Source organism: Solanum dulcamara, chromosome 1 (genome assembly GCF_947179165.1).
Source record: "Solanum dulcamara chromosome 1, daSolDulc1.2, whole genome shotgun sequence".
Classification (NCBI taxonomy): Eukaryota; Viridiplantae; Streptophyta; class Magnoliopsida; order Solanales; family Solanaceae; genus Solanum; species Solanum dulcamara.
In genome coordinates this window covers 46,552,865-46,578,190 of record NC_077237.1, presented here as the reverse complement: position 1 = coordinate 46,578,190, position 25,326 = coordinate 46,552,865, and the positions used below count along the sequence as shown (strand labels likewise).

The 25,326-nt window shown below is 35.8% G+C and overlaps 1 protein-coding gene across 2 annotated transcripts in view; it reads right to left on the bottom strand.

Annotated features, from left to right (window-relative positions):
- Nucleotides 1-13,033: 13,033 nt before the first annotated feature.
- The window catches only part of LOC129880594 (uncharacterized), a 54,495-nt gene continuing 42,202 nt past the window's right edge, over nt 13,034-25,326 (bottom strand). Inside the window, exon 4 of one of the 2 annotated variants that reach the window (XM_055955111.1) lies at nt 13,034-13,118. The gene's annotated coding sequence lies outside the window, so the exon portion shown is untranslated. Of the gene's footprint in view, nt 13,119-18,258; nt 18,278-25,326 lie in introns of those variants that run through there. The other variant, XM_055955195.1, reaches the window with a different exon arrangement.

Genomic DNA, 25,326 nt, shown 5'->3' with positions numbered 1-25,326 from the left:
CTCATGAATATAGGCGGGGGATAATACATGTCCTTAGCTTACCCTCAATATGAAATATAACAAAAGTCTATGAAATAATAACCAGCTCAATGACTAGTCCCTGATAAATGAGGACTCACCACAAACACTACCGGATAGAAAAGTTTAACTAGCCACGTGGACGAATATGATCTTCAACCTCAACCCCTATATTATGAGATAATGTAGGCAAAAAGTATGCATTAGTACATTGGAATGTACTAAGAATGTAGGCAATGCAACGCATAGAAAACCATGTTTGTACAAAAAACCATTTTAAATAACATGATAGGAGAAGTAGTAAAAATCATAAGTAGTCTTTAAGAAGGATCAATGCATAATAAATCATAAGAGTATCATATAACGTAAAAGATAGGTTTAGTCATTTAGAACATGAAAAGACCATACATATGTGGGATAGAAACCATAACCGACAATAAGACTATGCGAGCTATACCATGAAATCCCAATGTTACCCCTACATCGGAGGAAAGGGGGAGACTACTTGACAAGGTAGACTTCTACATACCTAAGTGGATCCACTAAGCGGTTATGTGAACCGCGTACTCACCCCTAGTTCTTAGACTCTGGTACCCACCTTCAATCCTTGATATTTCGGGTACTCACCTCTTAGAGGTTTGGGTATTCGCCTCTAATCCCTTTGTACCTACGGTGGCACATAGTTATGAGGCAAGAGACTTTATATAAGGACCCCGTACTTCGAGCCCAACCTCAAGTTCACATTCGGTGCTAAGTCAAATCCCACAAAATACATACATAGCATAAAAATCATAATTTCATATATCATATTCATTATCATAGGTTTGAAATCATAGAATAGCTCATTTTCATAACATAAGCGCAATGCAGGTATTGACCTTCCATATTATAAATCATACATAGATAAACATATCATTATTGAAATACATAGTCATAATTCATACTTTGAAAATTCATGACTGACCATAGCTTGTACTTGAAATTAGGGTAAGACATGAATGCATGATCAATTGACTTAAAAATCATGAAATTTACTTGAAAACATGCATGATCATAAACTTTTTTTCAGCCCATACATAATTCATATAGTTAATATCATTAGGAAGTATAATCGAAAATACTCATAATTTTTATCATGAACCCTAAAAATCAAAATAGGAGAATTCATGGAAAAAATCTTCAATTTAATGCAATAACCATCAATTTATATCAAAATAGACTCATGATCATACTTTGAATCAAAATTCATGGAACAGGAATAGAGATCATAAAACCCATAAAATACCAAACTTTAATTTGATAGAAGACTTGAGAAATTAATTGAGCTTCATGAATGAAAGAATCCATGAATCAATACCCACATACCTTAAGTGAGAACAGCAAATAATTTTTAAGAACTTGAGAGTTTTGATGGAGTGCTTGAGTGAATTTACTTGACGTCTTCAATGGAGTCCTTGAGAGTCTTTTGTAGAGAGAGAAATATTTGAGTATTGTAGAAGAATGAATAGAATTAGAGGTTTGGATTAATTTATAGAGTTGAATTAGGTCCTAAAAACGTCTAGGTTCATTAGCTAACAATTTGGAAAAAGTCTAAAACGCTCTTACAAAAAATCCAACTCGGCCAGAAAACCCTTTCCAAGTCCGCGACGCAGACTTGTCGCAAACCATTCTATTTTGTGCAGTTTCTTGAAAACTCTATCTTTCGATCTACGGGTCCTTAAAATCCATCAAAACTATTTTTCCACAGGTTTTGACCCCCTGATCGATATTCTGAACGCGAATTTTCTAAAAAGATTAAGGATGATGCATTACTTGAGCAGTCTATTTCCAAGACATTCTTAAGGCACTTTTGAGTATTTTGAGGGATGTTACATGATAGTATATGTGGAAGACAAATAGCCCTAGTAGCTCCAACTCCAACTCCATCTATATCAGCTTAATCCTCATCCAGATCATAATCAATAGGGTCAACCTGTCTCTATTGCCCTCTACCTCTTCGAACTGGACAATGATTCAATGGATGTACATCGTCTTTCTCCTCACTAAGCTCATTCCTAGCATTGATTATTTCCATTGTTACCATTTTCCTTTGTCCGAGACTCAACAATCTGTCTCAACCACTATGTTTCACACTTTTGCTCATTCATTTTCTTGCAAATAAATTTCTCAAGCTTAGGGTCATAAGTAATTAACGGTTCACCCTTACTGTGGTTACTTGATATGAACTAACACGTACCCTTAAGAAACAAAAATAAAAAACAAAAAGACATTTAAGAAATAAGACTAAGAGTAAAATAATACACAGTTGGCTTAATTGTTAATTGTATTTCATGACAATGACGCCAAAATTTGATATGCCCAAATTACACCTCCTTAAAGAAGTATAACACGTTCATTGTCAAATATAAAACCAAACTAGGTTGGGGTCGAATCCCACAGGAAATAAGGCGAGAACTAAGTTATATATGATTATTTACTATTAGTTAATTATTTCCAAAGGAAAAGAGAAAGATTGGAAGAATTGGAATGCTGCGTAGTATTAATTAGTATCATGCATATTTCCACAATATTAACTTAAACTGAGAATTTATAAAGAGAGAAATCAAAAAAAATCACCAAGACTGTTTGACTTATTTCGGGTTAATACAGAACTTCACCTTGTAATGCTAGTATACCGATTTGTCAATCTCAAGGTACATTTAATTGTTTCTCAACCAAACTTAATGAATTTTACTTTTATACTCGAACTAAAAGTATTTTCCTTCAATTAATGACATTTACTCAGAGTTGGTTAATCTTACTACAACATCAATCATTTGACGAGTTTTATAACTCGAATCCTCGCTATTAGCTCTTTTCCTAAACTTTACACCCTCTTACTCAAAGTATTCAAACCTAGGTAGGTTCTAATATTTTCAACCATTATAAAGCAAAGAAAATGAAAAAAATAACTAGGCATACCATCACATATATGTTTTATTCATAAACACCATTTTTAGGTCAAGTCGTTATGGATTCCACAATTCTTGGTTGTAAGGTTTAGCCACTTACATAATTGAAGTAAAGTATGAAATTACCTTCATTAAATAAGTATTTACTTACAGAAGTTAAGACAATCACACAAACTTTGATTTTAGAGATCAAGAAAACTCGCAATGACAACTCATTCAAGCCTACAATGTTCTGCGCTATAAACAAGATAACAAAATAAACCCTATAAAATATTATTTATGATTCCAAGAAATTTTAAATTTTAAATAAGAAATCTATCCCTAAGAAATATGTCGGATGCCTCGCGTGACAGCCCCTCACAAGTTGGTACCATCATGCCCTATTAATAACTATCTTGGAAGATCCTAAGTGACGGTCTACTCGATAGTAACTCACAGGCGTGATGGCCCATCTTGTGGACCATTATAAACTCTCTTTTGACATTAGTTCTGTTAGACTCCGACATTGGGGATGAAGAACCATCAGGACTGTGATGGTCTGTCAGTTCAGCAGTTAGGGTTCACTTTTGGCAGCACTTAACTATATTTTTCTTTCTTTTCCATTTTAGGTGATTTCCTATCTAACATAGTATAAAAATTATTAAACAATATTATTATTTAAGAACTCGAATTTATTTATAGTTAAACCATCAAATGTGTCGTCTAATGCCGGTACATTAGTAAGCCGACAAATTTTCAAGCAAATAAAAATAGTTAGAAGTGATAATGAAACAGAATATACATGTATTAGAAATTATTTTTTTAAGAATATAATTTTTTTCAATGTCTTGCGCAAGAACTCATAAAAATGGAAGAGTAGAAAGAAAATATTATCATATTCTGAATATGACATGAATGTTAAGGTTTCAAAGTCATTTTTAATACAATTCTGAGGAAAATGTGTTGAAAGCAGAAAACTACGATACAAACACTTGAGAGTGTTGAATGATTGTGAGATCTGCACAAAATAAGAAGAATATGAGACAAGTTTAAAAGTTGGATTCGTCCCTTTGCCTTCAAATTGAGAGAAAACGTGAAATTCTTGAAAGATAGCAACTATATGAAAAGGGACTTGAACGTTGAAGAAGGAGAATCGAAAAAAGCCAAAATAATAGAGATTGATAAAGTCGATAAAAAATAGACAAAAAGAGAACATGTGGATGGTGTCCTTAACAATAAAGACCGAACAAAATCCCGTACAAGAGATGAATACAATGAAGAACTCCGAACAGAGAAAGTTCAGATTAAATTTGGATAGAGAATAAGACAGATCTGACATATATCAAAAGCAAGAATCGATTAATTATGTGATGGTTATCAAAATAGTACGGTAATAAATTTCATCCAATAATATACCCTCTCTGCAAAAGACTTTAGGTGCATATCCTTCAGCTCACTATGTGACTTGCAATATTTTTTTTGTGACATGAAATTTTTTTGTAGTTATTACAATAGGGAGAGAACTGAAGATTTTTTAAAAAGTCATGAAAGACGAACAATGGAGAAATTTAATGCAACAAATGAGTTGAATGTTGAAAAATAATGAAACATAGGCAACAGAGATATTGCCTCTAGATAAGAAGACCCTTGGGTATCAATTTGTTTACCAGATAAAATATCACTTGAGCGGTCTAATTGAGTGATACAAGGCAAGGTTTGGTTATCATTGAAAATCATCAGGTGGAAGGAGTTGATTATAATGATATGTTTGCTCTGATTACTAAAATGGTCACCGTTCAAGCATCTTTGATTGTTCAAACAACATAAAATTAAAAATTGCATAAAATAAATGTGTGTAAGCCTTTTTACATAGCGAATTTGAGGAAGAAGTATATATAATATTTCTTCTATGATTTTGAATTATTTATCCGAGAAAGGTATGTAGGCTCCAAAACTTTTATACGGATTGAAACAAGTTTCACGATGTTGGTTTACAAAATTGTCAAGTGTCTTGTGTCACACCCAATTTTGGAGTGGTGTTTCACTTGTCCGGGTGAATCAATTGAAATCAAATCAAACAACACAACATGTGAAAATTCAAGGCCAACAAGGTCTGAAAAATACTAAGCATCTATAATATAAAAGGCTACAAAGGAATAACAAAGCAGACCGATGAGATTGTTTTAAATCACAATTTGCACAAAAGCTAACCCAAGACGCAAATATATACAAAAATAATGTACCGAGCATATAAAAGGACATAGTAATGAATGCAACACCCCAGACAATGAGAACACTAATACAAAATAATATACTAAGCATGTAAAGGGATATAGTAATTTAAATTGAATAATTTGAAGCAAAAATCACAATATGACAAACGTACTCTCCACAAAATCAATAACTCTTATAAACATACCACCTGCATAGCTTGTATCCACTTCCCCATTTCCCAACACAAATTACACAAATAACAAGTAGTTCAAGTATCAAATAATAATTTGCCCAGGCCACTAGAAGTTTGATAGGTGCTAACTACAATCAGATGAAAATGAATGTAATGCAACACAATCAAAATAGAACAAAACACAATCTCAAACACTTATACATATCTTTATTTTAGATCTCCTAATCTTTTAACTATTAGACAGATAATTTATTGCAACCAAATCTATTTGCTCTCATCTCGTTTTATATCACAGTAGTGTGAATAATACACAGGGCTCAAAAACCACAAACACAACTAACAACAACAATTGAAAGTCATAATACACAATCATATGAAATGCAATATAATGCATGAGGTGTATGAGAACACTCCACTTTTAGCCTCAAGAGCATGAATGAATAGGTTTTCATCGATACCCCATCTAACCACATTTTTGGTGGATGATTCGGGGCATATCACCTAGCTAACTTGAAGAAGGAAGGAAGATAAGTCTTAAAACCAATATTCTCATTTACGACCAACATCTTTAGGAGTCCTTCTTGAATGAATATATTTCTATAAATAAATAAAACATCTTGCAAAACAGGAAAGGTAAGTGATGCGCCAGACTTAGAAAATTTTAGGTTGAACTAAATTTTGATCAATGAAGACAAGAGACCGTTTAAGTGTAGACGGCTACTTGTTCTTAAAATTTCATTTCTTTATCTAATAGGAGGGTTTAGAGCCAGTTAATCCAATAGCATATCTACCAAAAGCTTTAGTAACATTACCTACATTAATAGATCATTGATTAGCATACATCCTAAGAGTAGTCTTTATGAATCCTAATTTCTATTACTATTAATTTGAATTAATTTGTTAATGTATACAACATTTATCCCTTTTTTAGAATAGGAGATTTAGCGTCAACTCATTTAATAGATGTTCTTTCATTCACCACACAGCTGAATTCTACTCTGTACTTTTTTAACAAAAATTCATTTTTCTAAAGAAAATAGGCATATAACAGCTCTCTCTCATAACAGATTGAAAACAGGCAAGAATGAAATGAGTGTTTGTCTTATCTATCAAAGCTGCTGTCTTAAAATTATAAAGTTCTAAATTAAAGAACTACAAAAAAGGTAACATACTGAGTGAACACTCCAATCAATAGGCTCAAAAGAATGAATGCATCTGTTGTGGTTGAACATTATGATCCACAGCTTCAACCGCATAAAATACATGTGTGTAGGCAAACACCCTAATCCCTAGCCTCAAATTCATAAAATGCATGTGGTATAGGTGAGACCAATACACATCATGAGTTTGCATGTGGGAAAACAATAAATAAATTATGACATAACAATAATCAGCTAACCCATCAATTCATAAATAAATTACTATGCAGGCTGATTAAATTCCTATAATATCTAAACGTACATAAATCTCTATGTACACCGATAAGATCATCATGATATCTAAAAAATGTAAATTCATTTGTAGGCCGACAAGATCACCATGATATGTATAATAGTAAATAAAGCATAAATATGTAAGTATGCAAATAGCAACCCCGCAAGTAACTCATATATAATCATACCTCTTCTATACAAATATCAAAATACCATGATCAATTCGATCATTACAAAAAATTGATAATCATAATATTATATACAATCACCGCCTAATGTCCAACTTGACATGTGTCACGATCCAAGCCTAGGGTCTAGATGTGACATGGCGAATGAGGAATCCAAAAGTACCTTAAACAAGCCTCTTATTATTTTTTTAGCCTTTCATAGGTAATGACAATAAATAAATAAACGGAAATCATAATAGTAAATCTTGACCTTACATATATCCTACATACCTCTAACTTTTAGATTTAACAGGGATAAGACAAGTTCCTAGCTCACCCTCATTCATAATAGAAAGAAATGTCATAGTAAGTGTCTAAAGATCTCAACATATCATAAGCTAGAAAGATAAAGGAGTATTGTTCCCAAAACATGGGAACTCACCAAAAGTACCCTTCAAATGAAATCTCAATTAGCCACGTGGAGGAGAACGAGGAGGAGCACCGATCCCGACATGGTGATATCATGTAGGCAAAAGAGTATGTGTTAGTACTTTGAATGTACTAAGTATGTAGGCATGCATGAATACTAATGAAATATTAAAACATTTATGTAATATGAAACATAATGCAATACATGCATAATCAATCGTATAGATATCCTTTAAACATTTATTTTATGGGAAGATGATCATAACTGACATTTAAGACCATGCGAGCTATTACATGGAATCCAACATAACCCTCTACGTTGGCCGGAGAGACTACTTGTCGGGTAGAACTCCGTTAACTTCATTATTTCTTTAACTTTAACTTAAGGGCTTTCATGGATTCATTAGCCTAAGCCTACAAGGGCTCCTATGTTGTCACATAGTTAATGAGACAAAGGGTTACTAATAGGATTCCCTTAATGAATGTTACGACCCATCCCCGTAGGCCGTGACTGAGGTCCAATCGGGACCCCCGTATACATAACTATCAATTGTAACAACAAATATAAGACTCATACATGGGGACCCCAATGGGTCATACATTTTTACATACATGTAGCCACTTTTATTTTTCTTCAGAGGAGTTACGTTACTCAAAATATGAAAGGGCGTACAAGAAGACAAGGCTGTCATAGCGTAATAATATTACAATACGCCGTATAGGCACAATTGGAACAACTTACAAATGACCCACATACATATGTCTACAGACCTCTAAGAATAGCAACCATATCGCATGGCGGGAAAGGGCCCACGTCGTACCCCTGAATAAGCAAATATATACATTCAATACTAAGTACCAAGAACTCGACTCTGGTATAATGGAGCTTCTTCCAAATTGGCTGAGCGGAATCCTAAGCTGGCGGAATCCCAAAACCTATGTCTGTACCTGTGGGCATAAATGCAGCCCCCGAAAGAAAGCGGGGTCAGTACAATATATGTACTGAGTATGTAAACTACAAAACATCATAAGGAAACTATAGTTACCATACAGGTGCAAGGGATAAGTATAAAATTTAACAGAGTATTGTACATGCACCTTACAAAATAAAGTCATGTATATCATTATCACATACCGTATCTGGCTTACTTGGGGACTCGGTGTTACAAATGTATTATTTTATCATCGTAGACATATGCATACTATTAGCATTGTGGAACGTACAGCCCGATCCATATATATAACAGGTTAGTGCCGAGGAGCGTTCGGCCCGATCCATATATATAACAGGTTAGTGCTGAGGAGCATTTGGCCCGATCCATATATATAACACGTTAGTGCCAAGGAACATACAGCTCGATCCTTATACATATAATACTTAGTGCCGAGGAATGTACGACCCGATCCCTATACATATAATAATGCATATACGTGCACGTAAACCTTGGTAATATATCAAACATCTCCCGAATATCATCATAAGATATGTCAAGAAGCCTCTAGGTATAGGAGCTTATACATCTAATCATTATTCAGCATATAGAAGGCTCGAGGAATAGGATTTTAACCAATTTAAGAATCCTAACCTCAAGAAGTGAATACGAGTCACGAGTTATATCCGTAACCTATAAATAGAATCACCTCTAACTCATACCATATATTGCTTCCCTTACCTTAAATTGTTTTAAGAGAAGGAAGGGATAGGCTTCACGTGTACTACTTTTCGTCATGTAGAACACTTACAAGTCCACAACTCAATTATCGTAGGAGTTCTAATATTGAGAAGTGAATAAGATTGACGAACCTTACCCGGGGTTCTATGAATGGAATTATTCCCATAGTACATACCCAATCCACTTAAGACTAAGACATGCCAAAAGAAGGGAAAGATAAGCTTTACATACTTATGCCAAAAATATGCCAAGAGAAAGCTTCACATATCTCTTATGGATTCTTCTTAACCGTGCTTGTCTTATCATCCTCTGAACCTATTTAAGACTAAAGTAATACTGATATTAATAAATTTAAACTCTCCATCCCCTTAATCCAAAACCAAGCATCCGTAGGAATCATTTCGTTATTTACTGTTCTTGACTAGTCTATTAGTTAGTTATGGAGTTAACGGAAATCGGACAGCACCTTCCTTATAACTTTCCCTATTAACAATTCTGTTTTACCCTAAAACCTTAGCAGACACAACAACCAGCAGATATACAACACATAAATATCACAATACGACGCAATATAAGTTCCAAACAATTCGCCCAAAACTACGATACCAAAAGAGGGTTTTTAATCTTTATTTTGTAAAACCTTTAGCTATACAAAATGGAGGGTCGTGTGGATGAAACCAGAAGAAACCACCCCCTATTTAGACCATTATCCATCCCTGAAACAAACCACCACACACCTGCAGCCGCACACCACAAGCACAACACCTTGCTTCGACTACAATTTAACTATAGCGACTCCAATTTAGTTTATTTCAATCGTCAAGCATCCCTATAAAATATTTATACTTTAAGCCACATAAAAGGCATATAATACACTCCATAACCACCCCATAACCTCCAAATTTAAAGGAAAGACCTTACCTTATCCGAAATTGGCCAAAGCTTGCCAAAATTTGCCTCGGAAGTTCTCTAGTTGCGACTGAAATGTCGTGGCTGTTTGCTATCCATTTGTTGATGCTACAAACCATAAATTTACATCATTAACACCCTCATAACATTTTCAAACCCTTAACAAAATGTTGGAGAATAGAACCAAGCCATACCTTGCTAAAACTTACTAAAACTCATCTCGGAAGTTCTCTTAACATGCTGGAAATTTGCGGACAGTTTGTATATCCTCCTTGCTTCCCCAAAATGAAATTTTACATTATTAAACACCGCTGTATCATCGTAGTATACCTTAAATAATTAATTAACAGAATAAAATTGGGAACCTTACCTTTTTCTCTCTTGGTCGTCGCTTCTTTCTCTCTAGGTTTAGGGTTCCCTTTTCTTTGTTCTTGGCTGAAGTATTTTTGGATATGAAATAACTTTAAGAGTCATAAAACATGTATATATGGTCTGCCTTGGAGGTGACATGTGGCATCCCCCTAGGGTTGATACGTGGCAGCCCCCTAGGGCGCCACCTTAGCCCATGCAACTATTCACACACTGCCATATGGCAGTGGGGTCCACCCCTACTCCCAACAGGCAGGTGAGTCACCTCCTTTCTTGAGTTGCTGCCACGTGGCACTTCCTCCTACTGCCATATGACACTCTCTTCTTGCTGCCATGTGTCGTCCTCTTCTCTCCCTTGTGGGTTCATAATCTCGTCTTACCTTAAGAACCCGTGTAATCTTGGCTACGCAAGATTAGTATATACTCAAGTAGCTCAAGTATGTAAAACTTCTAAGTTAATAGCTTAAGTTGGTGAGTCGAGTCCTACGAATCATTACTTGGCCTCCAAACTTGGCCTCCAACTCCTTCCGACTTCTCATGACCCTATTTCCAACCTTCCCTACTATGGGGTATCACATTCTCCATTCCTTAGAGTTATTTGATAGTGTTGTAGATTATCCGACTCACATGATAACTTTTAAGAAGCTTAAGAGATATTCTGGACTCCAGAGTGTGGGGTGTAACAACGAATCCCACCTCAATGACCCATTCGGTGCTAAGTCTATCCCATAAAATAGTTTAATACTTTAAAATAGTCATAGTATATAGCTTGAGAATTCAAACCATCATATTCGGTAGAATAGCTCATTAAAACCTTTGGTAATTCAAATATGCAATAATTGTCCTTATTGCATACAGAATCCATCTTTTATATCATTTCATCATTCTTTCATTTCATAAGACTCCCTTTTGATCATAGACATTGCTTTCATAAATATTCATTTGGAGTCAAAGCTTTCAAGTCATACTTCATTGAAAATATAGTAAAACTAGGTGGGTTTAAATCACTTCAACTTTCAAACATAAATGTAAATGAAATTATGCATAAATACTTTGAAATCCATCAATTAAAAATCATGCTTTAAATAACCCACTATGAATTTCAAAAACATTTAAAAAGCTAAATAGAGAAAATACTTGCAAAGCATTAATTCATACATATGAAATCATTTTGCATCAAAATAGACCAATAATGATTAGTTTAACCATGATTCATGCTATTAAGTAGAAAACAGAATTACCCATAAGAAAATATTACTTGAAATCAAGAGATTTAATTGAAAGAGTTTTTAGACTACATGGGTGGAAGAACCCATGGATAAACACCTACATACCTTAGAGTAAAGATTAAAGATTAAAGAAAATAAATATAATTTATTATATAATCAAAATACTTTACGCATGAAAGTGGAAGGAATTCTCTCATTGAAGCCTTACATACGCTAACATAAGATAAGTAATTAAACTTCAAATACTTAATAATCTATGAATTTGGAATCATGGTATGAAAACTCATAAAGTTTCATACTTGAATTAAATAGAAGACTTTGATAATTTATTTGGGCTTTATGGATGAAAGGATCCATAAATCAATACCCACATACCTTAGAGTAAAGCTTAAAGAAAATAAACATAAATTATCATATAATCAAAATACTTTAGGCATGAGAGTGGAAGGCATAATCTCATTGAAACCTTACATACCTGGAATCTGAAGCGTTACTCAGAATCGAAGTTACTTAATGAACACTCTTGAGTACTAGCATTTTCTCCTCGCCGGAGCATTTTGCATACTATCAGAATTATATGAATCACCAAAATAGTATTTCTACACTAATAATACTAAAACTATATTTTGAGAATAAATAAAGAAGTGTATAGAGAGAAGAGTAACTTGAGAAATCTTGATGAATAAAATAATGAAATAAGGTGGTATTTATAGGTGTGAAGGAGGGACCTAACAATAATTAAAATAATTATAAAGAAAAATCTAAAAATTTATTTGAGGATTGTGATGTCATGGGTGATGTCAAATGGATCTAGATCTTTCCATGGTTGGTGAGATGAACCTTCTTTTAACAGAATACCCTTTTTGGAGCTTCATTTGAACAAGATAACTTCCTCATTAGGATTTGGTGTCTCATATGAATTATTTCTCTAGAAGTCTACTTTCATATCGTTTAAGAATCAACCATTTTGGATAATCATACAATGAGATATGTTTTTTCTTCTACAAACACTCAATTTCGTCATAGCACCATGTCTTGCAAATATTAATTTATTTGACCTACTTAGCCTCCGAATATTAAGATATGGTCTTCACAAAATTTATAGGTCATGATGTTGGAATTATTCAAACATTTAAATTACCTAATTTGGACCAACCTAGGAAAAGTTATGCCCAAAATACAGAGACTATTTTATTTTTCTCGAGAATTGGAAAACCATATACAACATTTTTAGGAGGTGTTATAACACGGAGCTTACATAACCCGAATATGACTTTTTGACAAAAAGTAGTACCAACGTCAAGTTAGATATTTACAAATGACTCTTCAATAAAATGCTAGATTTAAAAATTACAAAACAAGTAGTCATGCCAAAAAAACGAAAGAATAACCTTTACATACCTTGAATTTGAGCTTAAACAACTTAATGTAGAAAATTAAATTGTTTCGTTCATCATATTTTACCTTCCATAAATATTTCTACAAAAATCCTCTTAAAGTGAATGAAAATATATATAGCAGCATATTGTAAGAAAGATTTGCAGCTTGCTTTCCCTGAAATAAAAATTAATGTAAGAATCATATGCTAAGATGATATAAATTTAAATATTAGGAAAAATATTAACTGATATACATTAATTATATCAAGTATATCAAATGAAGTAGATAAAAGGCATAAAATTCACCCCTAAACTTATCCCAAATATTCAGTTACAAGCTTGAACGATCATGGCGACTCATTACACACTTTTACTACTCAAAAGTGAATTTACTTACCTTTTGAAATGTATAACACCACTCTCACAATGGCATGAGTATTACACTCATGCCACATTAATGCCATCACACTACTATATCATATTTTGAAAAAAAATTCTCCATGTCATTCAATTACGTTTTCTTCAATGAATACCACCATGGAACCTGTCAGGTCATTTTCTCCATTTTTTAATATTTTCACTGTATAGAGCTTTTATCTAGTGAAAATCATTTATGACTTGCTAGGATTAACAGCTTGGTCATCTGATCGTTCATTTGGGTTTATGCTTGTTTTTGTGTTTTGGAGCTCTTGAAGTTTTAAACGGTTAACTTCGGTCAAAATTCTAGTAGAATCGGCCTCAGAATGGAATTTTAACAGTTTCATCAACTTTGGAAGGGTCATTTTAGGCTAGTGGCAAAGACGGCTTACTTTCTAAGGCTTTTCGTATGAGTTTATGCCATTAGGCGTTTTACCTTTTAAGCTTTAGCCTAAGTTTGACTCTGGTCAACATTCATGGTAAACATGCTTAAATTAAAAAAAATTCAGCGTGGTTTGCTCTGGATTGTCAAGTTTGGTCTAGAATGACCTTTCGTGTAGGTCCTGAGGCTTTCGATCTCATTCCAAGTCCTTTTATAAAATTTGGCTTAAAACGACGCTTGGACGTGGGATCGACTTTTTAGTGAGACGACCTCAGTTTGAAATTTCAAATTTTCTTTTAAGTCAAAAATGTCATGGGGTTGCATAGTTTTTTAGTCTACATGGTGTTATGAACAAATCTTGAGCATTTCGCTGGAGCTTTTTCATATCTCAAAGTTCAACTGGTGTAGCTTGGGTTGGTCTCCGTGTTTACAGACCTGGTCCCTGCATTTGTAGAGAAGTGTGATATTTTCCCTTCGTGTTCGTGGATCTGGCCCCACATTCATGTAGGTCTCCTGACTAGTCTTTTAATTAAGACCAGTAGCCATTTCAGCCCTACCTCCTTTGGTCATTTTGCAATTTTGGGAGCTAGGAAGCTCCAAATTGATTGATTTTAAGGGTTGTGCATTTGTGTTTGTTGTGTCTATGCATTGAAGTGTTCAAAGATCATCGAAGACTGCTCATTTGAGGTAATTTCAACCCTGAAGGGGCAGCCCAAGCTTGGTTTTAATGTTATAATAGTGGGTTTCTTGCATGTTGACGTTGGGGCTATTTTTGAACTTGAATTGTGTCTTATTTTGGGACACAAATTTAGTAAGCTCAAATGAACCTTTTTATGGAGTCTACTTTGAGATTCCCGATGTGGGTCCCAAAATTTTATTTTAGATCCAATTTTGGGTTCATCTTCAATTAAATGCAATTTTGGGATAAAAAATCCATATTGACATGGTAATTGATATTTTGTTAGCATGGCAAAATTTGGAGGTGTTTAGGAAATGGATAGCTCTTGTGCAGTGGATTTGAAGCGTGCGTGATCAATTTCGAGGTAGGCTACGGTCTTTTTCCTTGATTGGGATTTATTAGTTAATGTTTAAGTATGAATTACATGTGATATAGGTTGGTAATAGACGATTATTAGGTTTTCTCCATTCAATTCTATTTTCTTGTTTCTAGGTTGAGCCTTAGACTAGAGCAGTCTCGTGATATCCTTAGTTTAGGCTTTGGGCTATGTTTTTGGTATTGACTTAGCATTATTATCCTTTTTAGCATCAACTATGTTTGAGCCTTAGATGCTTTAGCATGTGCTTTATTTTCCTTATAGCTAGGCATTCTTTCCGGTAAGGCTTATTTTGGATGGTATACCTTGTTCTAGTGCCTGAGACCTTAGTGACTCATCGTAGACATAGTTTTGGATTAGCTATGCTCGGTTCAGAGTTGGAGTGACATGTTGGGGTAAGGCGTCATCCTTTGAGTTTTCTCCTTTGTTGATTTTGAGCTGCATCTTATTTTCTTCACTTTATGTTTAACCGTAGGCCTTCAGTACTCTATTGAGCTATTATTATATTGTTGGGCCCAAGGTCGAGGTCATGGAGAAGTTGGATCCTAGAATAGTCCCTCCGCCTTAGTAACGTGGTAGGATTAGTATGATATTACTGTCTTCGTGTGCCTTGTTTGGATGCTGGTGATGGCATGTACTACATTTTTTGAGCATGTTCAAGTGTTTTGTGGTATGATCCCAGAACATGCATTGGACTTTCAGCATAATTTTTGACAAAGACTATTTTACTCTTTTTACTATTAAAATATGATTTTCATGAGAGTTGTACAACCTGAACCATTTGATAAGCTTATTTTTAAAATATTTGAGGCATTGAGGACTTGCTCCTTTCTACTTGAGATATTTGGGGCATCTAGGATGTACTAAATTTTTACTTGACTAGACAACACATCATCGCTCTTTCTTACTTGATTTGGCTACTCACTCCGCTGGTACTATGATGAAGATAGCTTGTTGTAAAATATAGTTTGGGCCCATGCAGTGTATAAAGACTTCCTGCATCCCCTATCATCCCCTCACTATACCAAATGAGAAAGCTACATGGGTCATACCTGGCATGGCACAGGCCAAAATGGGTGTATATGCTTTAGGTTAAAGGCCCTGATCACAGTTATTAATGGCATTAGTTACTAATGGCTACACCTGATACTATAGTTTTACTGCAAATATTCATTCACATGCATCGCCTATCACCAGTATAATTGGTGTTGTTTGGTACCCCTTTGCTCTTTCACTTTACTCCATGTATTTTGTTACTTCACTCATATTTCTTGTCTATCAGTTGTATCTCAGGTGTGGTTACTTGTGTTGTACTTACCTTATTTACATATTGCTTATACTTGCTTTTTCATTAGAGCTCAGTCAGCCTATACCTACTGAGTACCATTTTTTGGTACTCATAATACACTTATGCACCCTACAGATCATAGTATAGGTCACCACTGTTGATTTGGACTTTTATGGATCAGCATTTAATTCGGAGATTTGTTGAGCTCCTGGCATTTAGAGTTGCCAATTTCCATCTAATTTTCACTAGGACTAGTATTTACTTTGGTTTCTAAATAGTTTGTACTTACTCTTATATTTGTATTTGTAAAATTTTTTACTGTTATTTGGATTAGATGCTCGAATACTAACTGATGCTAGGTCTAGGGAGATGGTTCTTGTATATATTTCTACCTGCTCTCTCTTTCTTCTTATTATTGTTGATCTTTTTCTTCCTTTTGGTTATATTCCGATTGATAGTATGTTGCCTATGGTTTTGAGCTATGGATTAGGCTAACCTACTAGTGGGTTGTGGTAGGTTCCATTATGACCTGAGAAATTGAGTTGTGATAAATTGTTATTACAGCTTTAGGTTAATTGGCATTATTGGTATAAGAGAAAATTCCTAGTAGAGTCATGTGGATCAGTGCGTAGACGTCCATATCCATAGAAAATTATTTTCTTGACTCCTTTTCATGTATTTTTATTTAATTAACCTTTAAAACTGACCATTTGGAATCCATTCTCTCTTAGATGGATAGCACGAGGTTTTCGGGTGGACGTGGTCACAGTATCAGCATATTTTACTGGAGACTCAGCACTTAGTCAACCTAAAGGGCCTCTATTAATCCTAGACCCTATGGTCAATGATGTACTTTAATAGATAGAGAATCTGGGGGCATCTCAGAATCCGACAGAGTCATGGGCTACCTTATCTCCTCGAGGTTCAGTGTTAGGAGGCCCGAGCTCCTTTGAGGATACTCCACTGGCAAGTGTGGTTTTTGGTGGAGCAGATACTTCTCGAGACAGAGTTTGGTTGAGTGGCATGGCTTGAGACATACAGAGATAGCAGTGATAGGCCTCATTATTAGTATAATAGTGATAGCCTTCCACCTCAAGATGGGTATCATTTCAGTGAGAGTCATCTTCCTTCTTGACCTGACAGGCCTATGGTGGTAGCATCCCAGGTTCTAGGTGGTCATGAGGTAGGTTATGGTGCCCAAAGTGGATAGAGTTCAGGTTTGGGTTCTTAGGGTTTGCATTTTAGACGTCCAGGTCATGGGACCAGTACATGTAGTCAGGGGTGATCCCTAAGGTGTTAGGTGATCCACAGTTTGTCAGAGGGAGCCAGGAAAGTTCATCGCATTCTTTATGTCGGGCTTCAGCCCTTGGAGGTTGCTATGATTGTGAAGAGTTCAACCATTGGTCAAGGGAGTGCCCCAGGTGGGAGTTGATCTTCCAGACATTGTGTACTTCTTCTACTATCCATGCCAGAGTTGTTGGACCTTATCGCATTTGTGGAGAGCTTGGCCATCGATCTAGCTAGTATCCCCAGCATGGGACCACCAGGTAGTTTGTTCAGGTAGTCAGTGTCTTGCGTTTGTATCACATCCAGTCGAAGATGGTGCTCAAAATATTGCTGGTGATGTTTTAGGTGTTTAGTTCAAGGTTGGACATGATCCCTCCAATACTTCTATAGGCCAGCTAGAGAATGGGGCTTCAGGTATCGATTATATTTGTATGATTTCCTTGTTTTGTCCTTCGTTGATTATATTATATGGTTTTGTGGTTTCATACTATCACAACCAAGCTAGACCCTAGGTGCAACACGATGATCAAAATACTCAAGGATCTCAACCAAGCCTCTTAGAATATCATTCATGAGCATACATAAGGTAAATAACAAAAATAAGCAACAACAAATATGCAAAAGTAATGTCTCATCATTAAAGTCTCGATAAAGGAGAATAAATTTTAAATTGAATGAAAGACAGCATAGAATCATCTAACATGCCTTTACTAATTAGATGGGGGCATAATACAAGCTCCTAGCTCATCCATGACAACATAAAAAAGTTATAAAAATGATGAAAAGATAAAAGTCTTATCCTCGAAGCATGAGGACTCACCAATAAGGGAAAAGTAAAGCTCGACTCTAGCCATGAATGGGAGGTCCTCTAAGATCATCCCACCCTATATTATGATATAATGTATCTAAAAGAATGCGTTAGTACATGGAATCCACTAAGTATGTGAGAAACATGCATGAACAATGAATATAGGAAAAAATCAATATGAACCATGAGATGCATGAACAATACTTAAAACATGAGTAAAACCATGAAAACCTTCAAAACATATCATCATGTGGTCAATGCATCAAAACATCATCATGATAACTTCATACCTTTTCATAAACCTTGATGTGGGATAGGACCTTTAACCGACATAGAAGACCATGCAAGCTATAACATGGAATCTGAGGTGCCCCACATGGAGAAGGGGAATGCTACCTTGTCAGGGTAGACTTTGTGATGGTACTTTTTCTAACTCTATGCTATATATAAATCCACTAGCTATGCCATATTGGTATCATAAACCTACTCGAGCAAAGTAGTTATGGACTAAAGGTTGCTACTACGATTTCCTTGGGTATCTACAATGTCTAGCGGACTGAACAGCACCTTAAAGTCATCGTGTTGCTTAGTCATTATCCAAACGGAACTTCATAAAAATATAGTCATTAATATCATTAGGAAAGACAATAATATATATCAATCCTCATCATAAAAAAATCACAGAAATATCTCATTAACATGATTGATTCATAAGAATCCACGAGTTGGTGAGAACTACCTTATCACCTCATTAACATGATTTTGTAGGAACTAACTTATCACACCATAAAATCTTGCTTGAATCATTTTTTAAAGATCATTACAAATATTTCATGAGTCATTCATAAGCTTTGATAAGAATTCTTAAAATATTCATTGAAATTCTTTGAGATTCACGATTCATTAAAACATACTTGAAACTAACATGTAGTATGGGTCATTGAAATTTATCTTAAAATCATGCAATGTGATGTGAATTATGCATAATTTGACCAATAATCATAATATATATCATGAGTAAGAAGATCCAATGCAAAATCTTAAAATTAAGGCTTTACTAGAAGAATTCATACAAAATCATAAAGAGAATTTGAGAAGAACCTTGGGACTCCAAGGGTGAAAGGGACAATGGATGAATTCCCACATACCCTTGATCTAGGAAGCCCTAACTCTACTCTTTATTAGAGACTTGACTTGAATTTCCCTTTGAATTGCTTGAGGAAGAAGAAAACTCTTGAGAGAACACTTTAGAGAGAGAATTTTGTATTTTAAGTATTTGGATGAGAGTAAAAGGGTTATAAGGGATTAGGGTAGTTAATAGGTTAGTACAAACCCCCAAAACCATCTACATTTATTAATGACATCTTAGGTAAAAGACCAAAACACCCTTGAACTTAACTACTACTTCACTTGGACGGAGGACCCACTACGGTCCGTGAATCACACCACTGCCCTTGGTGGTATCATGGAGATGGACTTGAACTCTTGGTTAGTTGGGTTAGTATAGGTTCCCCCGTGGATAACACCATGGTCCGTAGGGGATCTCTACGGGTCGTGGTCATCACACATGATGTGGACTTCTCAGTACTCTTGAGAGGGTAAGACCACAGGACATTACCACGACTCGTGGTGCATCCCACGGTCCATGAACTATCTTGTTTTCCTCCACCCCTAAGTGCCCACTTGAAATTTTGGACCACGTGATCTCTTTATGTCCTATGGTCCACTTCACAGCCCATGAAGGGCTCCGTGAAGTTCACCTGTGCCAAAAAGCTGAAAGGTTTTGAAAAAACTTCATTTGGACTCAATTTTCCTACTTTTTCCAATTCCTTACACATGTCTATTTGACTTGTTTTTCTATCTCATAAATGTCATGGTAGATTTATTTGGACTTATGTATATGTGTTTAGCTTCATGGTTGATTTATTTTAATAGTTGATTAACTAGGTTGGGTTTCTATGTTAAGAAGTGGTGGTTGAGTAACTCCCCGTACATTTGGCTTGGTGGCTATGTTAGGAGTTTGTGGCCGGGATGGTTAGCTTTCCCTTTTGTCTCCCTTACTTTGTGTTTTTGTTGTGATGTGTATTATTGTTAAATATGTGGCTAGACTAGCTTATTCTATTCTAAAAGTTGTGGTGCAAATAAACCAAGTCAGCTTAGAAGGTTGCTTTAGTTTCATGTCATCCTTTTGGATGAGTGGTTTGGAGTTTATGGTTATTAGAGATTTGAGAATGGTAGATAGCCTTCTATGGTTTCATGGTTGATGGGATTTATTGTTTCCCTCTCTTGCCTTCAGTATACTCTCAGCTCCTAAGGTTGCGTAGTGGTGGTTCGCTCGTTCAGTCTATCTGTTTCATCTCTTCATGGAAAACTTGGCGTTTGTTATGATTTTCTCATTTGGTCTCCATGAATCTTTTTTTTTATGGTGTTGGTGCTGACTATGGCTAGTTAGGATTTGGAAAGTATGTTCTCCTATTATACCTTGCAAATGTTGTGGGTGGACTTGAGAATTTACCTCTTAGCCCATGATCTATGTTGGCATTGTTCACTCCATGAGTATTCTGTGGGTCTGGCGGAGTATACGGCCCAATAACCCCATCTTTTTGTACCTTCATCTGTAACTGTCCTTCCACTTTTGTGGATAAAATTTCTTTTTAGTAATGGATGTTGTAATGACCCTTTAGGTCATGTTCTCTATTTTCCGATCTTTTCAATATTTAAAGTTTTCCTGTAGCAACCCCAAGTTATTTATGACTTTCCAGGACTAACAGTTCGGTCGCCTATTCATTTGTTTGGGTTTTATGCTCCTTTTTATGAGCTCTTAAAGTTAGAATGGTTGACTTCAATAAAAACTCTAAGAAAATGGCCTTAGAAAGGCATTCTGATGGATCCATTAGCTCCGGAAGTGTCATTTTAGGCTAGTGGTATGATCGCCTTGCTTTCTTAGGCTTTCGATACGAGTTTATGCTATTGGGCATTTTAGCTTTTAACCTTTAGCATGAGTTTGACCCTAGTTAATATTCTTGGTAAACATGCACAAATGAGAATTTCGTCAGTGTGATTATCTCTAAAACATCAAATTTGGTCTAGGACAACCTTTCCTGTGGGTTTTGAGGCTTTCTGTCTCATTCCAAACCCTCTTGTGGAATTTGGCTTTAAAATATACTTAGACATCCCGACTTTTCTTTGAAATGACATCAGTAGAAAATTTTGACATCACCATTGAGTCCAACATTCCAAATTTGGTGGGGTAGCATAGTTGATTTGTGCCCACAAGTTTTTGAATGAATTCTGAGAACCCCGTTAGAGCTTTTCCAAATCTCAAAGTTTAACTGGTGCAGCTAGGTTAGTCTCCACGTTTGTGGACTAGGTCCCCGTGTTCAAGGAGAAGTGGAAGCTTTCCTTCCGCATTCGCGAACCTGGTCCTTGCGTTCGAGGAGAAGGAGAAAGTATTCCCTTCGCATTTACAGACATGTTCCCCACATTCGCATTTGTCATGGTTTCCACAACCCTGGTTATGAAGTTTAGCTTCTCATTTTTGCAAGAATAATATCATGAATTTGTGTAGAATTCATGCAATGAATAATTATGATAATCAACCAGCCAATCTCAAATGTAATGCACAAACAATGAATCAAGAAGAGATCAAAAATCTTAATTACGTTCAAGTCTTGAAATATTGTTCACAATGCTCACAGTCGCCATTCAGATCACGTATAAAAAATAAACGCTAACGTGGACTATTTATAGATATAAAATAAGTCTAAAAGAATAGGAAAAATTAAGTTAGCATTGGTTCACGTTAAACTTTCACGGCTCGTATAGGTGCCCATGAACTTTGCCATGGATTCAAACTAGACTTTGGCTTCTCCCCTCCACGGGCACCTTCATGCATTGTATAGATCTTCATCGCCCATGAAGGGTCTCATATAGGTCTCTTTTTTGTTTCCTTCTATTATGCCCCATACTTTTGTACTTCGGAAAGCCTTCTTAAACTTCTTAAAAGTTACTACGTGACCCAGATTAGCTACAACGCTACCAAATGACTCTAAGGAAAGGAGAATGAGATACCCCATAATAAGGAAGATGGAAAGTAGGGTTGTAAGAATCTGAAAGGAGTTGGAGGCCAAGAAATGAGTCATAGGACTCGACTTACTTTCTTAAGCTATCAACTTGGATGTCCTACGTAATTAAGCTACTTGAGTACACGTCGATTTTAAGTAGCAAGGAATACATAGGCTCTTAATGTAAGACGAGATTATGAACCCACAAAAATGAAGCAAGCAGGTGGCAAGTAGGTGACAAGTAGGTGACGCACCTACTTAGGCTAAGTAGGTGACTCACCTGCTTAGGCTAAGTAGGTGACTCACCTGCTTGGGGTGGATCCCATGTGGCAACATGTGAGTGGGTGCATGGATGAGGTAATGCCCTAGGGGGATTCCACATGTCACACCTAGGGGATTCCACATGTCCCCTCTTAAAGACACATATATATACATGTGTATTGCTTATCAACATAACTTTTCAGCATCTTAAACTTAAGAGAAAAGAAAAGAAAACCCTAGGAACTAGAGAAAGTAGTGGCGGCCAAGGGAGAAAGAAGGTAAGCCCTCCAATTTTGTTCCGTTATTTAATTATTTAAGGTATCCTATGGTTACATAAAAGTTTTTAATAGCATAAATTAAATTTTTGGGGCAGCAAGATAGGGCGACGAACAGCCCATCAGTTTTCAGCGCGTTAAGGAGATTTCAAAGGGAAATTGTCAGCAAGGTAAGGTTTGATTCTCTCTTACCACGTTTGGGAAAGTGTTTAAGCATGTTATGGGTGTATAAATATGAGTAGGAAACATGAATATATGGACGTTATGGGTGAAAGATGTTGCAGGTCGTGTAGAGACTATTTTGACGTATTCTAGTGGCTTAAAATGTAACTAGTGTCGTTGTTATTGTAGTGTCGTATTGGGAATTGTTTTTTGGTGTTGAAGGGATGAAAACATGTCTAAATATGGGTATAATTTATTCTGGTTTCATCCACATGACACCCCATTTTGTGTGGTTAAGATTTTACGAAATAAAGATTGAAAACCGTATTTTGGAGTCATAGTTTTGAGCGGGCTGTTTGGGACTTGTTTGGTGTGATGTTGAGGTGGTATAATTGTGTATTGGATGCTGGTTGTTGTTTTTGGTTGGATTTACTAATTGAAAGTGTAATGGGAAGTTCGGATAGGGCAAGTTATAGAGGAGATGCTGCCGAATTCCATTAACTTCTAACTAACTAATAGACTAGTCGAGACTAGTCAAGAAAGGCGAATAAGGAATTGATTTCTATGGGTGCTTAGTTGTGGATTTAGAAGTTGGAAAGTGAAAGGTTATTAATATTAGTATTACTTTCATGTTAAATAGGTCCAGAGGACGACGAGACAAGCCGGGTTAAAAGCAATCAATAAGATGTATGTAAAGCCTGTCTCTCTTTTCTTTTGGCATGTCTTAGTCTTAAGTGGATTGTATATGTAATATGGGAATAATTCCACTCATCGAACCCCGAGTATGGTTCATAAATCTTATTCACTTCTCGATGTTCAAATTCCTGCGATAGTTAAGTTATGGCCTTGTAAGTCATCGATATGACAAAAAGTAGTACACGTGAAGCCTATCCTTTCCCTCTCTTGAAATGGTTTAATGTAAGTAAAGCGATATATGATATGAGTTATAGGTAATTCCCTTTGTAGGTTTTGGGCATAACTCATGACTTGTAGTTACCTTTGAATGGTAAGGGTCTTAAAGTAGTTGAACTACGACCCTTGAGCCTTCTACACACTGAATAATGATTGGATGTGTAAGCTTCTAGACCTAGAGGCTCTTGGACAAACTTTAGGATAATGTGTTGAGGGATGTTTGATATGTTACCAAGTTTTATGTGCACGTATATGTATTATTATATTATATAGGGATCGGGCCGAACATTCCTCGATACTAACATGTTATATGTATAGGGATTGGGCTGGACGTTCCTCGGCACTAACGTGTTATAATATAGGGATCAAGTCGGACGTTCCTCGGCAATAACGTGTTATATGTATAGGGATTGGGCCAGATGTTCCTCGAAACTAACTTACTATATGCATAGATCGGGCTGTACATTCCACAGCGCTAATAGTATACATATGCCTATGATGATAAAGTGATGCATTTATAACATCGAGTCCTCAAGCGGGCCGGGTGTGGTATGTGACAATGGTATACATGACTTTATTTTGTAAGATGCAGGTACAGTACTTTGTTAGATGTTATACTTTGGGGATCTGCCAGCCTAGGACTCTACTCAACGGTTTTGGGGAAAAGCTCCATTGTATCGAAGCTTAGTTTTTGGTACTACTCTTCCAGTGTATATATTTGTTTATTCAGAGGTATGGCGGAGGCCATATCCTGCCATGTGATACAGTTAATACTCTTAGAGGTCTATAGACATGTGCATGTGGATTATTTATAAGTTTGTTGCAATTATGCCTATGCGATGCATTGTAAATATTTTTATGTCAGGGTAGCCTTTTTGGCTTGCGTGCCCTTCCATGATATGATACGAAGGAAAGAGGCTATATATACATGAAAAGGTTTTGACCCATTGGGGTTTTTACGTGTAGTATCACATTATACAGATTTCAACTTAACTATAGCTGATAGATATATATATGGGGGTCTAAGTCGAAACCCAGTCACAACCTACAGGGTTGGATCGTGAAAGAAGTGGTATCAGAGCAGTTCATCCTTGCAATATCTACAGACCATGTCTAGTAGAGTTTTGTTTATCGGTGTGTTGTGCACCACATCTATAAACATGAGGCTACAAGATATTCAGGATGTTACCTTTCTTTCTTATCTAAGATCGTGCGATAGAGCTGAGTCATAGGGAATGAAATTCCTCATACTAACCTGTGCTATCAGCAGAAGGAAAACAGCGATAGGAGAAAGTAACTGACAATATTGGAAGTTACAGAGTACGCAGGTAAGCAAAGGCACGAAGGAGATATGTCAGGTAAGGTGTGGAAATATGATTGACATGTAAAGTTGAAATTGAAAGGAAAAGTAAATAGGAAAGTGTAACAGGTGCAGTTCGAATGGACATACGAGGTAAGTCCATTTTCATACT